This window comes from Dendrobium catenatum, unplaced genomic scaffold (assembly GCF_001605985.2).
Source record: "Dendrobium catenatum unplaced genomic scaffold, ASM160598v2 fragScaff_scaffold_674, whole genome shotgun sequence".
Taxonomy (NCBI): domain Eukaryota; kingdom Viridiplantae; phylum Streptophyta; class Magnoliopsida; order Asparagales; family Orchidaceae; genus Dendrobium; species Dendrobium catenatum.
In genome coordinates, this window is record NW_021319136.1 from 389235 (window position 1) to 404801 (window position 15567).

Genomic DNA, 15567 nt, shown 5'->3' on the forward strand with positions numbered 1-15567 from the left:
TATGTCTCATCTCTTCTACAACATTGAAGGGATTTTTCAAAATATTTGGACATTCTAGGTCACACATGGTTGAGTTATAAGCCTCATTTTGGGTGTTTCCTCTGCCACATGGAGACTACATTCTTTCCTGCTCATGAGCCCTAAAGCCTAGTTATCCTTATCAGCCTCGACGGTACCACCACGCGGTACTATAAGTCCAGTATGGGTTACTACCTTACACAACAGTGGAGTGTAATTCAAGTCTGCTAGCCTAGTCCATACCCTTGGTCTATGAGGTAGCCTTGGATGAGGTCCTATGGTTGCTAGCAGGGATTCTCAAGTCATCATTTGACTAAGTAGACTAAGGAAACCAAGAATTTGGGGCAACAAAACTATGAGATCTTGACCAGGAATATACTTACCTGGTAGGTTAGTTCTCATTTCCTAACCGTTCAATCATTTTGGCTTTCACCTCATTAAACATCAATATCTTATATTCAATTTGAGCATGAGCATTAATTCTATAATCAAGAGGGTTCTTGGGCTCACTAGGGATGTAATTAACCTTTGGAGGTTGCTTTTTTGGGAAACCTTGACCCCCAAAATTAAAATAAATGAATATTTATGTCTCTTTCAACACATCTTATTTTCCCAATCTTGAGCCATGAATCTTCATTGAATGGAGCATGATGTACTTGAAATGTTTGTACAAATAAAAACAAATATGCACTACAAATACTAGGAGAAATAAAGAGGTAATCAATAATATTTGTTATCATAAAAAACATAAACTCAGGAGCCCGAGTTGAAGCATTTTGGCCTAGTTTGTTTGTTTCGTGTTATAAGCATTAAGATTGGATATTTTATTCACTTGTTTTATTATTCTTGTGAAATAGCTGTATGAATGTTATTAAGCTTTCCCATTTGGCTATTTAGTATGGAGAAAACCTTGTGATGCTTGTGTTTCTAGCATGTCTAGTGAGCAAGTTGGTTACTTGAACAATAGCATTAATTTTTCCCCATTTTATTAAATTTCTGTGCATATCTTCTTTTTTTATCCAACACATTATTGAATAAATGCTTATTCCATTAATGAGATCCCAATAAACTATTTTCTTTTATTTTCTTAAGTTCATTAGCTCAATATTGTTTTTTTTACATATTTCTTTGGACGTGATTGCTCATATGCACATAGAAACTCTTACCCTTTTGCTCTAGTATTAGTTTCTTATTTTATCTATTCATTAATTATGAAATAATATTGAGTAATGGCATTATCATTGCTGCTTCACATTTAAGTCTACACTTTCACATGATGTTTATGTCATTTTAGTTTTTATTCTAACTATTCTTGTTCCTTTTCATATATTTTACATATCGACTCTTCTACTCCATTTTTTTTTCTTGTGGGCAATTCTTGTTAGGTTCTTTTTTTGGGGCTTTTCTATAGGTGCCTCTTTTTTTTTTTAAGACCTCTTAGGAACCTTTGATTTTCTTAAATCTCTCTCTCTAATTTAGAGATTTTTAAAAGGTTATACTCTTCAGGTAATAACATATGTTGACAACCTTTTGGATTGTCAACTAAAATTGGTGCTTAAGGAAAGTAATGGCTTTATTTATCAGATTCTACATGAACTTCTAATTTCATATATAATTCTAAAACAAATTCATTTGATCTTATTGTCCATCATATATGCACTCGTTTACACTTATGAATCAAAGAATTTTAGAAGGACCAATAAATTGAAAGGTATGTCGTCTATGATATAGGACATTATTAAAAACTACATATAATAATTTGCATTCAATTCTTTCTGTCTTTTTTATGAGATCTAATATAGCAACTAGTGGGTCCTATGATATATATTATCCAATATAAACTTATAATTTAAAATAGTGACCATTCTATGATCCATTCATGACAGATTTTTGTTTGCCTTATTTGAAAGTCAGCCATATAAAAAGTCATTTTTGCTCTCATCACTCAATTGTAATGCTAAAGTTTCTTTTATTTTTTCGCATAAACATACTTATGTGGGATAAAGAATTCATGTAGCCGACCCCACGTAGTGGGATAAAGGCTTGATGTTGTTGTTGTTGTTGTACATAAGTATACTTATGTAGTTTTTATTGTCCAATTTTTAAGTTTATGTAGCTTAATTTTGGTCAAGCAATAGTAGAAAGTGGTTGCAAGAATTGAAGTATAATTGCATACTGATCCTTATGCTTCTTCCAACATAGATGATGTTCTTTTCGAAAAGAAATGCATATTAATAAGGCAAAAGAAATGGAAATTACATTCTTCAATCTTCTAATTTGGTTTTCCTTGCTTGGTATTTTCTTAAGATCAATTCAAATTACCAGGGGCAAATAAATAGAAGAAAATAAAATGCATAAAAATATCCTTCGTGGCGTCATACTAGTTTAATCAAGTTTTCTTTCCTTTAGAATATGATTATTTCTTTCCATAAGATTGGACATGCTAGTGGTGGATAATGCACTTTATGGCACGTGAGCATTCTTTCTTTAACCTAATTTAATCTAATTTTTTTTCCTTTGTTGAGCATTCTTTCTTTCCTTAGAATTAGTCATGTTAGTGGTGGATGATGCACTTTTTTGTACCATCCTAGTTTAATCCAAATTTCTTTTCCTTTAGATTAACATTCGTCCTTTCCTTAAGATTAGACATGCTTGTTGTGTACAACACCCTTCATGGCACTATACTAGTTTAATTCAATTTTCTTTTTTCTTTTGGTTAGGATTCTTCCTTTCCAGGGCATTAGATGTGCTAGTGGTGGATAATGCCCTTCATGACACTATCCTAGTTTAATTCAATTTTCATTTCCTTTAGCTTGGGATTCTTCTTTTTTGTAGGATTAGACGTGCTAGTTATGTACAACACCCTTCACGACACTATGCAAGTTTAATCCAATTTTCTTTTACTTTAAGTTAGGATTCTTTCTTTCTGTTTGATTAGATGTGCTAGTGGTGGATAATTCCCTTCGAGGCACTATCCTAATCTAATCCAATTTTCTTTTCTTTTAAGTTAGGATATTCTTTTCCTTAGAATTAGACGTTCTAGTGGCGGAAAATGTCATTCGTGGCACCATCCTAGTTTTAATCCAGTTTTCGTTTCCTTTAGATTAGAATATTTGCTTTCTTTAGGATTAGACATGCCAGTGGTGGATAACACCCTTCATGGCGCCATCTTAGTGTAATCCAATTTTCTTTTCATTTGTGTTAGGATTCTTCCTTTCCGTAGGATTAGACATGCTAGTGGTGGATAATGATCTTCGTGGCACCATACTAGTTTAATCCATTTTCTTTTCCTTGAGGTTAGGATTCTTCCATTCCTTAGGATTAGATGTGATAATGGAGGATAATGCTCTTTGTGGCACCAATCTAGTTTAATTATATTTCCTTTTCCATTAGGTTAGGATTTTCCTTTCCTTAGGATTATAAATGTTAGTGATGGATAACGCCCTTCGTGGCACTATCCTAGTTTTAATCCAATTTTCTTTTTCTTTTAGGTTAGAATTATTCCTTTCCTTAGGATTAAACATGCTAGTGGTGGACAATGCCCTTCGTGGCACAATTCTAGTTTAACCTAGTTTTCTTTTCCTTTAGGTTTAAATCTTCCTTTCCGTAGGATTAGACGTTCTAGTCGTGCTCAACACCCTTTGTGGCACCATATTAGTTTAATCCAATTTTCTTTTCATTTAGGTTAGAGTTCTTCCTTTCCTTCGGATTAGATGTGCTAGTTGTGAATAATCTCTTCTTGGCACCATACTAGTTTATTGTAGTTTTTTTTCTTTTATGTTAAGATTCTTCATTTCATTAGGATTAGATGTACTAAGAGTGGATAACGCCTTTCGTGACACCATCCTAGTTTAATCTAATTTTCTTTTCCATTACATTAGGATTCTTCCTTTTATAAGATTAGACAAGCTTGTTGTGGAAAATGCCCTTCGCGACAACATTCTTGTTTAATCCAGTCTTCTTTTCCTTTAGGTTAGGATTCTTCCATTCGTTAGGATTAGAGGCGCTAGTGGGGGGATAATGCCCTTCAAGGCATCATCCTACTTTAATCAAATTTTCTTGTCCTTTTGGTAAGAATTTTTTTCTTAAGATTAAATGTGCTAGAGGTGGATAACGACCTTTAAAGCCCCAAACATGTTTTAATCCAGTTTCCATTTCCTTTAGATCATGAATCTTATTTTCCTTTGGATTAAACGTACTAGTCATAGATAATGCCTTTTGTAGTGCCATCCAAGTTTAAAACTAGTATTCTTTTCCTCTATGTTAGAATTCTTTCTTTCCATAGGATTAGTCGTGCTAGTGGTGGATAATTGCCTTCGTGGCACCATCCTAGTTTAATCCAGTTTTCCTTTAGGTTAGGATTCATCCTTTTTGTAGGATTAGACATTCTAGTCTTGTATAATGCCCAACATACTAGTTAAATCTAGTTTTCTTTTCATTTAGGCAAGATTCTTCCTTTTTATAGGATTTGACATGTTAGTGGTGGACAATGCCTTTCATGGAACAGTCATAGTTTAATTCCATTTTTCTTCCTTTAGGTTAGGATTCTTATTATCCTTAAGATTAGACGAGCTAGGGTTCGATAACGCGCTTCATGGCTCTATCCTAGTTTAATTTAATTTTTTTTCTTTTAGGGTAATATTTTTCCTTTCCTTAGGATTAAAAGTGTTAGAGGGGGATAACGCCCTTCGTGGCACCATCATAGTTTTAATGCAGTTATCTTTTCCTTTAGCATAGGATTCTTCATTTTCTTAGGATTAGATGTGCTAGTGGTGGACAGTGCCCTTCATGGTACCATTCTAATTTAATCCAAAATTCTTTTCCTCTTGGTTAGGATTCTTTATTTTTATAGAATTAGACATGCTAGTCGTGTACAACGCCCTGCATAACACCATACTAGTTTAATCCTTTTTTTTTCATTTAGATTATGATTCTTTCATTCTTTAGGATTAGACGAGCAAGTGGTGGATAATCACCATAATAACTTAATATAGTTTTTTTTTTAAGGTTAAGATTCTTCTTTTACGTAGGATTAGATGTGCTAGGGATGAAAAATGCCCTTTGTGGCACCATCCTATTCTTATACAGTTTTCTTTTCCTTTAGATTAATATTCTTCCTTTTCTTTGGATTAGACAATCTAGTGGTGGACCACGTCTTTAATGGTACCATCCTAGTTTAATACAATTTTCTTTTCCTTTAGGTTAACATTCTTTTATTTCTTTAGAATTAGACGTGTTAGTGGTGAATAACGCCCTTATTTGCACCATCCAAGTTTAATCCAATTTACTTTTTCTTTAGGTTAGCATTCTTCCTTCTCTAAGATTAGACATGCATGTGGTGGATATTGTCATTCATGACACCAATCCTAGTTTAATCTAGTTTTATTTTCCTTTAGGCTAGAATTTTTCTTTTCCTTAGGATTAGACGCACTAATAGTGGACAATACCCTTCGTGGCACCATCTTAGTTTAATCCAATTTTGATTTTCTTTGTTATAGGATTATTACTTTCCTTAGGATATGACATACTAGTGGTGGATAACGCCCTTCGTGGCACCATCCTAGTTTAATTACGTTTTCATTTCCTTTTTGTTAGGATTCTTCATTTTCATAGGATTAGACATGTCAGTGGTGGAAAACGCACTTTTGCACCATCCAAGTTTAATCCAGTTTACTTTTTCTTTATGTTAACATTCTTCCTTCCCTAAGATTAGACATGCATGTGGTGGGTATTGACATTCATGACACCAATCCTAGTTTAATCTAGTTTTATTTTCCTTTAGGCTAAAATTTTTTCTTTCCTAAGGATTAGACGCACTAATAGTGGACAATACCCTTCGTGGCACCATCTTAGTTTAATCCAATTTTGATTTTCTTTGTTATAGGATTATTCCTTAGGACATGACGTGCTAGTGGTGGATAACGCCCTTCGTGGCACCATCCTAGTTTAATCACGTTTTCATTTCCTTTTTGTTAGGATTCTTCATTTCCGTAGGATTAGACATGTTAGTGGTGGATAACGCACTTCGTGGCACCAACCTTATTTAATCCAATTTTCTATTTCTAAAGGTTAGGATTTTACATTTCATTACGATTAAAAGTGCTACTGGTGGATAAGGTTCTTCGTGGAATCATTCTTATTTTAATATAGCTTCTTTTTCTTTAAGTTAGGATTCTTTCTTTCCATAGGATTAGACGTGCAAATGGTGGATAACGCCCTTTATGGCATAATTCTAGTTTAATACAATTTTTTTTCCTTTAGGTTATGATTTTTCTTTTCCTTAGTACTAGACGTGCTAGTTATGGACAATGCCCTTCTTGGTACAATCCTAGTTTTATTTAGTTCTCTTATGCTTTAGTTTTGGATTCTTCCTTTCCGTTGGATTAGACCTGTTAGTCGTATGCAATTCCCTTCGTGACACCATACTAGTTTAATCTAATTTTCTTTTCATTTAGGTTAGGATTTTTCTTTACTTAGGATTTGACATGTTTGTGGTAGACAATGCCCTTTGTGGCACTATTCTAGTTTAATTCAATTTTCTTTTCCTCTAGGTTATGATTCTTACTTTCCTTATGATTAGACAAGCAAGGGGTGGATATCGCGCTTCGTGGCACTATCCTATTTTAATCCAATTTTTTTCCTTTAAGTTAGGATTTTTCTTTTCCTTAGGATTAAAGGTGCTAGTGGGGGATAACTCCGTTCATGGCACCATCTTAGTTTTATTCTAGTTATATCTTTCTTTAGGTTAGGATTCTTTTTTCCTTAGGATTAGACGTGCTAGAGGTGGACAATGTCATTTGTGACAATTTCCTAGTTTAATCCAATATTCTTTTCCTTTGGTCTAAGATTCTTCCTATTCATAGGATTAGACGTACCAGTCGTGTATAACGCCCTTCGTGGAACCATACTAGTTTAATCTTGTTTTCTTTTCATTTAGGTTAAAATTTTTTCTTTCCTTAGGATTAGACGTGATGTGAAACAATTAGGAGTTACTTGGGGAAATTAAAGGTTGCGAGTTAACAAAGTGTTTCCACAATAAATTTATTACTTATAACAATGATTGATCCGTAGAATTCTTAGTTTTTAACTTGCTTAGGCAAAGAAGAGCGAAGTCGATTAACCAAACAATTTAAGAAAACACAAAGATCAATTTTAAAACTACGACGATAAACAAGAATCCGCAATTTAATAATGAGAACTTTCACCTTTGGAGCCCATATGCACAACTAGTCTAGGCTTTTAGCAGAAGAAGAATCTCCACATTAGAACCGAGGTCACTCCGAGGAAGAAGGAGCCTAAGATCGTCGTTCTTGGATAGGTGGCCGGAGTGGTGGAGGATGACAGTCGTCCAAGGATGATCCAACATCCCTTTAATCTTTGCTCGTCGATCACATCCACTAAGGTGTAATGGATATGGTCGATGTAATCTTCAGTGGTATCGTCGAAATTGAAGCCCACATCAAAGAACGGTGATTGGAGGATGTCAACTTGATCTTGGTGATGCACAAATCCAAAGTCTCATTCGGGTTCCGCCATGCATTCTTGTCGGGCGGGAAGATGCACAAAAGAATTGGCAAAAGAGAGGAATAAGGTGGCGGGTTGGTGGATGAAGGTTGGATTGGCTAAGGATTTAATTTCAGGAAACTGAAATTATTTCAGGTTGTAGTACATGGGAGGGGATAATTTGAGAATTTCAAATTAATTCCAAAAGGAGAGGGGCGGTAATGAGAGGAGGGAATTGGGGCTGATTTTGTGGGCTATTAAGGTGATTAGGAGAGAGAGGAGCCTAATAAGGGGGCTGGCCATGTAGGAGGTGAGGTGGCGTTGAGGTTTGAGTGGGTAGGGACCACTAGTCTTAATTTTAGAATTTTAATAAAATCTGAAAATAAAACTTCAGTTTTTAAATGGGAAGAGATTCTGAAATTAAAGGCATTCAATTAGATTGATTTCGAGTTTCAAATTTGAAATTTAAAATCCAATTAAATTAAGGGCATGATTTAGGGAAGCAATTTAGGAAACAATTAATGTTTCATGAGAGCTTTGAATTTCAAATTTAAGACTCCAAGAGGGGTAGGCGGCGGGATGGGGCTGTTGGGCTGGCCGACGGGTGGCTGGCTGCTGGCCAGCAAGAGACTGGCCGGCGGGTGGTTGAGTTGCTGGCCGGCGGGAGGTTGCAGAAAAAGGGGCCGGCGGCTTTGGGTTGCTTGGGATAGGTGGCGGCAAGAGCAAAGGGAGGAAGAATTGAAATTTTCTTGAGATTTGAAGAACGAATTCTAATCTTCCAATCTTCCACAATTGCTTCCACCCAAACCTTCGTGACGACGACGAGATCAAGAGAAATAAAGAAAAATAAAAGAATAAGAAAAAACTAGAACTCACAAAGAGATCTAGCTTCTCCTACGAACTCACTAAGAGATCGTGGAGGTTTGCACTCACAAAGAGAACATGAAATGTCACTTTTCATTCATCAAAAACTGAAATTATAATGCATGAGGCCTCATATAAATAGGCCAAAATGAAATAACAAGAAATGACCCAAATGCCCTTCCGGGCTACATTTGCGACTTAATGCCCATAAGGGCAAAAGCGGAAAAACATCAAAATAAAATAAACTACTACATAAAATGACAAAATACAACTCATGCTCGTGGCCGTCAATCTCCGACGTCTCATAAAGGTACATGTGTCGAAGATGCTAATGATGTCCTCATCAAGACGTGCTAGTGATGGACATGCCCTTTGTGGCACCATCCTAGTTTAATCCAATATTCTTTCTTTTTAGGTTAGGATTATTCCTTTTTATAGGATTAGACGTGCTAGTCGTGTAGAATGCCCTTCGTAGAATCATACTAGTTTAATCCTGCTTCTTTTCATTTTGATTAGGATTCTTTCGTTCAGTAGTATTAAAAAAGTGCTAATGGTGGATAATGTCATTCATGGTACCATCCTAGTTTAATTTAATTTTTTTTCTTTTAGGCTAGGATTTTCCTTTCCTCAGGATTAAAATTTTCTAGTGGTGTTTACAAACCTTCGTTGAACTATCCTAGTTTTAATACAATTTTCTTTTCTTTTATATTAGCATTCTATCTTTCCTAAGAATTATACGTGCTAGTGGTGAATAACGTCTTTCGTGGCACCATCCTAATTTAATCCAGTATACTTTTTATTTAGGTTTGCATTCTTCCTTTCCTAAGGATTTGACGTGTAAGTGATGGATAACACTCTTTGTGGCACCATCTTAGTTTAATACAATTTTTTTCCCTTAGGTTATGATTTTATCTTTCCTTATGATCAAAATTTTTCGTGGTGGATAATGCCCTTCGTGGAACCATCCTAGTTTTAATCTAGTTTTCTCTTCCATTATGTTATGATTCATTCTTTCCTTAGGATTAGACGACTGAGCGGTAGATAACGCCCTTCGTGGCACAATCTTAATTTAATTTAATTTTTTTTCCTTTAGGCTAGATTTCTTTCTTTTCTTAGGATTAGACGTACTAGTGGTAAAATTCGTGGAACCATCCTAGTTTTAATCTAGTTTTCTCTTCCATTATGTTATGAGGATTAAACGACTGAGTGGTAGATAACGTCCTTCGTGGCACAATCCTAATTTAATTTAATTTAATTTTTCCTTTAGGTTAGATTTGTTCATTTTCTTAGGATTAGACGCACTAGTGGTGGACAATGCCCTTCGTGGCGCCATCCCAGTTTAACGCAGTTTTCTTTTCCTTTATGTTAGGATTGTTCCTTCCCATAGGATTAGACGTTCTAGTCGTGCACAACGCCTTTTCGTGGCATTATGATAGTTTAATCCAGTTTTCTTTTCATTTAGGTTAGAATTTTCTCTTTCCCAAGTATTAGATGTGCTAGTGGTTGGCATTGCCTTTCCTGACACCATACTAGTTTAAACCAATTTTCTTTTTCTTTTATGTTAGGATTCATCCTTTTCTTAAGATTAGATGTGATAGTAGTGGAAAATGCACTTAGTAGTATCATCCTTGCTTAATTTAGTCTTCTTTTCCTTTAGGTTAGGATTCTTTCATTCGTAAGGATTAGACGCGTTAGTGGGGATAACGCCCTTCAAGGGACCATCCTAGTTTAATAAAAAATTTTGTTTTTCTTTAGGTTAGAATTTTTTTGCTTTCTTTAGGATTAGATGTGCTAGAGGTGGATAACGTCCTTCATGGCCCCAAACTTTCTTTAATCTAGTTTCCTTTACCTCTAAGTTAGGATTCTTCCTTTTCTTAGGATTAAACGTGCTAGTCATAGATAACGCACTTCGTGGCACCTTCCAAGTTTAAAACTAGTGTTTTCTTTTAGGTAAGAATTCTTCCTTTTCTTAGGATTATACGTGCTAGTGGTAGACAATACCCTTCGTGGCACCATCCTAGTTTAATCCAATTTTCCTTTAGGTTAAAATTCATCCTTTCCGTTTGATTAGACATTCTAGTCGTATACAACGCCCACCATAATCTGGGATTCTTTTCATTTATGGTATGATTCTTCATTTCCATTGGATTTGACATGGTAGTGGTAGACAACGCCCTTCGCGGAACCATCCTAGTTTAATCTAGTTTTCGTTTCATTTATGTTTGAATTCTTACTTTTGTTAGGATTAGATGAGCTAGGGTTTGATAACGCGATTCGTGGCACTATCCCATTTTAATCTTTTTTTCCCTTTATATTAGGATTTTTCCTTTTCTTAGAATTAAAAGTGCTAGTGGGGGATAACGCCCTTCATGGAACCTTCCTTGTTTTAATCCAGTTGTCTTTTCCATTATGATAGGATTCTTTCTTTCCTTAGGATTAGACATGCTAGTGGTGGACAATGCCTTCATGACACCATCCTAGTTTGATCCAAAATTCTTTTCCTCAATGTTAGGATTCTTCTTTTTCGTAGGATTAGACGTGCATGTCGTGTAGCACCATACTATTTTTATCCTATTTTCTTTTCATTTAGGTTAGGATTCTTGCATTCCTTAGTACTAGACGAGTAAGTGGTGCATAACACCCTTCGTGGCACCATAATACTTTAATATAGATTTCTTTTTTTATTTTAGGATTCTTCTTTTTCGTAGGATTACACGAACTAGGGGTGGAAAATGCCCTTTGTGGCACCATCCTAATTTTGTCAATTTTTTTCCTTTAGGTCAATATTCTTCCTTCCTTAGGATTTGACATACTAGTGGTGGACTACGTCCTTCATGGCACCATCCTAGTTTAATCCAGTTTTTCTTTTCTTTTAGGTTAACATTCTTTCTTTCGTTAGAATTAGACGTGCTTGCGGTGAATAATGCCCTTCATTGTGTCATCCAAGTTTAATCCAATTTTCTATTTCGTTTTGTTTAGCATTCTTCCTTTATTAAGGATTAGACGTGCAAGTGGTGGATAACTGCATTCATGATAGCATCTTAGTTTAATCCAGTTTTCTTTAGCTTTAGGTTATAATTTTTTCTTTCCTTAGGATTAGATGTGCTAGTAGCGGATAACACCTTTCATGAGATCATTTTAGTTTAATCCTATTTTTATTTTCTTTATTTTATGATTCTTCATTTCCATAGGGTATGACGTGCTAGTGGTGGATAACGCCCTTCGTGGCACCATCCTAGTTTAATCATGTTTTCTTTTACTTTTTGTTAGGATTTTTCATTTCCATAGGATTAGACGTGCTAGTGGTGGATGACACCATTCATGGCAGCATCATTGTTTCTTCCAGTTTTCTATTCCTATAGGTTAAGATTTTACCTTTCCTATGGATTAAAAGTGCTAGTGGTGGATAACGCAATTCGTGGAACCATCATTATTTTAATCCAGCTTCTTTTCCATTAGGTTAAGATTATTCCTTTCCATAGGATTATACATGCGAGTGGTGGATAACGCCCTTTGTGGCACCATAATCATTTAATCTAGTTTTATATTCCTATAGGTTAGGATTTTACCTTTCCTATGGATTAAAAGTGCTAGTGGTGGATAACGTCATTCGTGGCACCATCCTTATTTTAATCCAGCTTCTTTTCCATTAGGTTAAGATTATTCCTTTTCATGGGATTATACGTGTGAGTGGTGGATAATGCCCTTTGTGGCACCATCATCGTTTAATCCAATTTTCTTTTCATTTAGGTTAGGATTATTCCTTTCCTTAGTACTAGACGTGTTAGTGGTGGGCAATACCTTAGTGGTGCCATCCTAGTTTAATTTAGTTTTCTTTTCCTTTTTGTTTGGATTTTTCTTTTTTGTAGGATTAGATTTGTTAGTCGTATACAATGCCGTTTGTGGCACCATACTAGTTTAATCTAGTTTTTATTTCATTTATGTTAGAATCCATCCTTAGGATTTGACATATTTGTGGTGGGCAATGCCCTTTGTGGCACCATCCTAGTTTAATACTATATTCTTTTCCTTAAGGTTAGGATTCTTCCTTTTCATAGGATTAGACATCCTAGTCGTGTATAACGCTCTTCATGGAATCATACTAGTTTAATCTAGTTTTCTTTTCATTTATGTTAAAAATCTTTTTTTCCTTAGGATTACACGTGCTAGTGATGGACAATGTTCTTTGTGGCTCCATCTTAGTTTAATCCAATATTCTTTTAATTTAGGTAAGAAATTCTTCCTTTTCGTAAGATTAGATGTGCTAGTCGTGTATAACACCATTCATGGTACCATACTAGTTTATTCCAGTTTTTTTTTTTTCATTTAGGTTAGGATTTTTCTGTTCTTTAGATTTAGAAGTGCTAGTGGTGGATAATGCTCTTCGTGACACCATCCTAGTTTAACCCAGTTTTTTTTAGGTTAGAATTTTCCTTACCACAGGATTAGACATACTAGTGGTGCCTAAAAACCTTTGTAGCACCATCCTAGTTTTAATACAATTTCCTTTTTTTTTTAGGTTAGCATTATATCATTCCTTAGAATTTTACGTTCTAGTGGTGGATACTGCCCTTCATGGTACCATGCTAGTTTAATCCAGTTTTTTTTTTCTTTAGGTTAACATTTTTTCTTTCCTAAGGTTTAGATGTTCAAGTCGTGCGCCCTTCGTGGCACCATTCTACTTTAATCCAATTTTCTTTTTTGTAGGTTCAGATTCTACATTTTCATAGGATTGGACATTCTAGGGGTGGACAACACCCTTCGTGGCACCATCCTAATTTAATCCAATTTTTTTAAACTTTAGGTTATGATTTTTCATTTTCTTACGATTAAACATTCTAATAGTGGATTATGCCCTTCGTGGAACCATCATTGTTTTAATTTAGTTTTCGTTTCCTTTAGGTTAGCATTATTTTTTTCCTGAAAATTTGACGTGCTAGTGGTGAATAACTCCCATCATGCACAAACCTAGTTTAATCATGTTTTGTTTTACTTTTGGTTAACATTCTTCATTTCTTAAAGATTAGATTTTTACATGGTAGATAACGCTCTTTGTTGAATCATTCTAGTTTAATCCAATTTATTTTTCTTTTGGCTATGATTCTTCCTTTCCTTAGGATTAAACATACTAGTGGTAGATAATGCCCTTCATGAACTCATTTTAGTTTAACCCAATTTTTATTTCCTTTATGTTAGGATTCTTCTTTTTCTTAGGATATAAGGTGCTAGTGGTGAATAACGCCCTTTGTCGCTCCATCATAATTTAATCCAATTTTTATTTTCTTTAGGTAATGATTTTCCTTTACTTTAAATTAGACTAACTTGTGGTGGATAAAGCTCTTCGTTCAACCATTATAGTTTTAAGCCAGTTTTAATTCCTTTAGGTTAGGATTCTTCATTTCGTGATAGTGGTGGATAATATCCTTCATGGCACTATCCTAGATTATTCCATTTTTCTTTTCCATCAGGTCAAGATTTTTATTTTGCATTGGATTAAACGTGCTAGTGGTGGATAACGTCCTTCGTTGCACCATTCTAATTTATTACAATTTTCTTTTACTTTGGTTAGGATTTTACCTTTTTGTAGGATTAAAAGTGTTACTGGTGGATAATGCCCTTGGTGGCACCATCCTTGTTTTAATCCAGTATTTATTTCCATTAGGTTAGGATTCTTCCTTTCCTTAGGATTAGACGAGCTAGTGTTGGACAAAGTCCTTCGTGGCACAATCCTAATTTAATCAAATTTTCTTTTCCTTTTAGTTCAGATTATTCCTTTTCTTAGGATTAGACGTGGTAGTGGTGGACAATGTTTTTCATGTCATTATCCTAGTTTAATCTAGTTTTTCTTTAGGTTAGGATTCATCCTTTCCTTATGATTAGACATTCTAGTCATGTACAACGCCCTATGTGGCACCATACTAGTTTAACCCAGTTTTCTTTTCATTTACATTACAATACTTCCTTGCCTTAGGATTAGATGTGCTAGTTGTAGACAATGCCATTCATGGAACCATTTTAGTTTAATCTAGTTTTCTTTTTCTTTTAAGTTAGGATTCTTTCATTCCTTAGGATTAGTTGTGCTAGTGGTGGATAACACCCTTCGTTGCACTATCCAACTTCATTCCAATTTTCTTTTTTATTAGGTTAGGAATTTTCTTTTCCATAAGATTAGACATGCTTGTGATGAAAAATGTCTTTCGTGGCCTCATCCTAGTTTAATATAATCTTCTTTTCTTTTAGGTTAGGATTATTCCTTTCCTTGGAATTAGATATACTGGTGGGGGATAACACCCTTCGAGGCACTATCATAATTTAATCAATTTTTCTTTTCCTTTAGTTTAGAGTTTTTCCTTTGTTTAAGATTATATATACATGTGGATAACGCCCTTAGCGGCTCCAATAGGGGTGTCAATATTGGACACGCCCCAAAAACCCGACTTGAACCTGACCCTAAAATTTCGGGTTCATTTTAACCCGAACTGGCTTGGGTTCGGGTTAAGGTTTTCGTCCCATTTGCAAAATCGGGTCGGGTTAGGGTTGACCCAAAAACCCGGTAATGACCCGGAATGACTTGCTGCCCGCCTTGACCGGGCCTGACCAAAGTTGCCCAAGTTGCGCTGCGAATTCGCGTGTCATGCATCTTTTTGCGAGTCGCATGTTTCATCTGCCCACCGTGGTACTGCCCGCCCTGACCGCTGCGCTGCTGCATGTCTGCCTTCCGCGTCCCGCTGTGAACGGCGAATCCACCATGTCCCGCACCGCTGCCCGCTTGTAGCAGATAATGGGTCGTGTCAGGTTGACCCGAACCCGAAGCGGATCGGGTTATGGTCCGGAAAATAAACCCATTTGACAAAATGAGTAGGGTTCGGGTTGACCCGAATGATGCCGGGTCAGTTCTGGGTTTGACCTGAACCCGACCCATGACCCAAAATTGACACCCCTAGGCACCAACCTTATTTTAGTCCAGTTTACTCTTCTTTTAAGTTAAGGTTCTTCCTTTTCTCAGGATTAGACGTGCTAGTGGAACCATCCATGTTTAAAACTAATATTCTTTTCCTTTAGATTAGAATTCTTCATTTACGTAGGATTAGACGTGCTAATGGTGGACTCGACTCTTCATGGCACCATTCTCGTTTATTACAATTTTTTTTTACTATAGGTTAGGATTCTTTATTTCCTTAA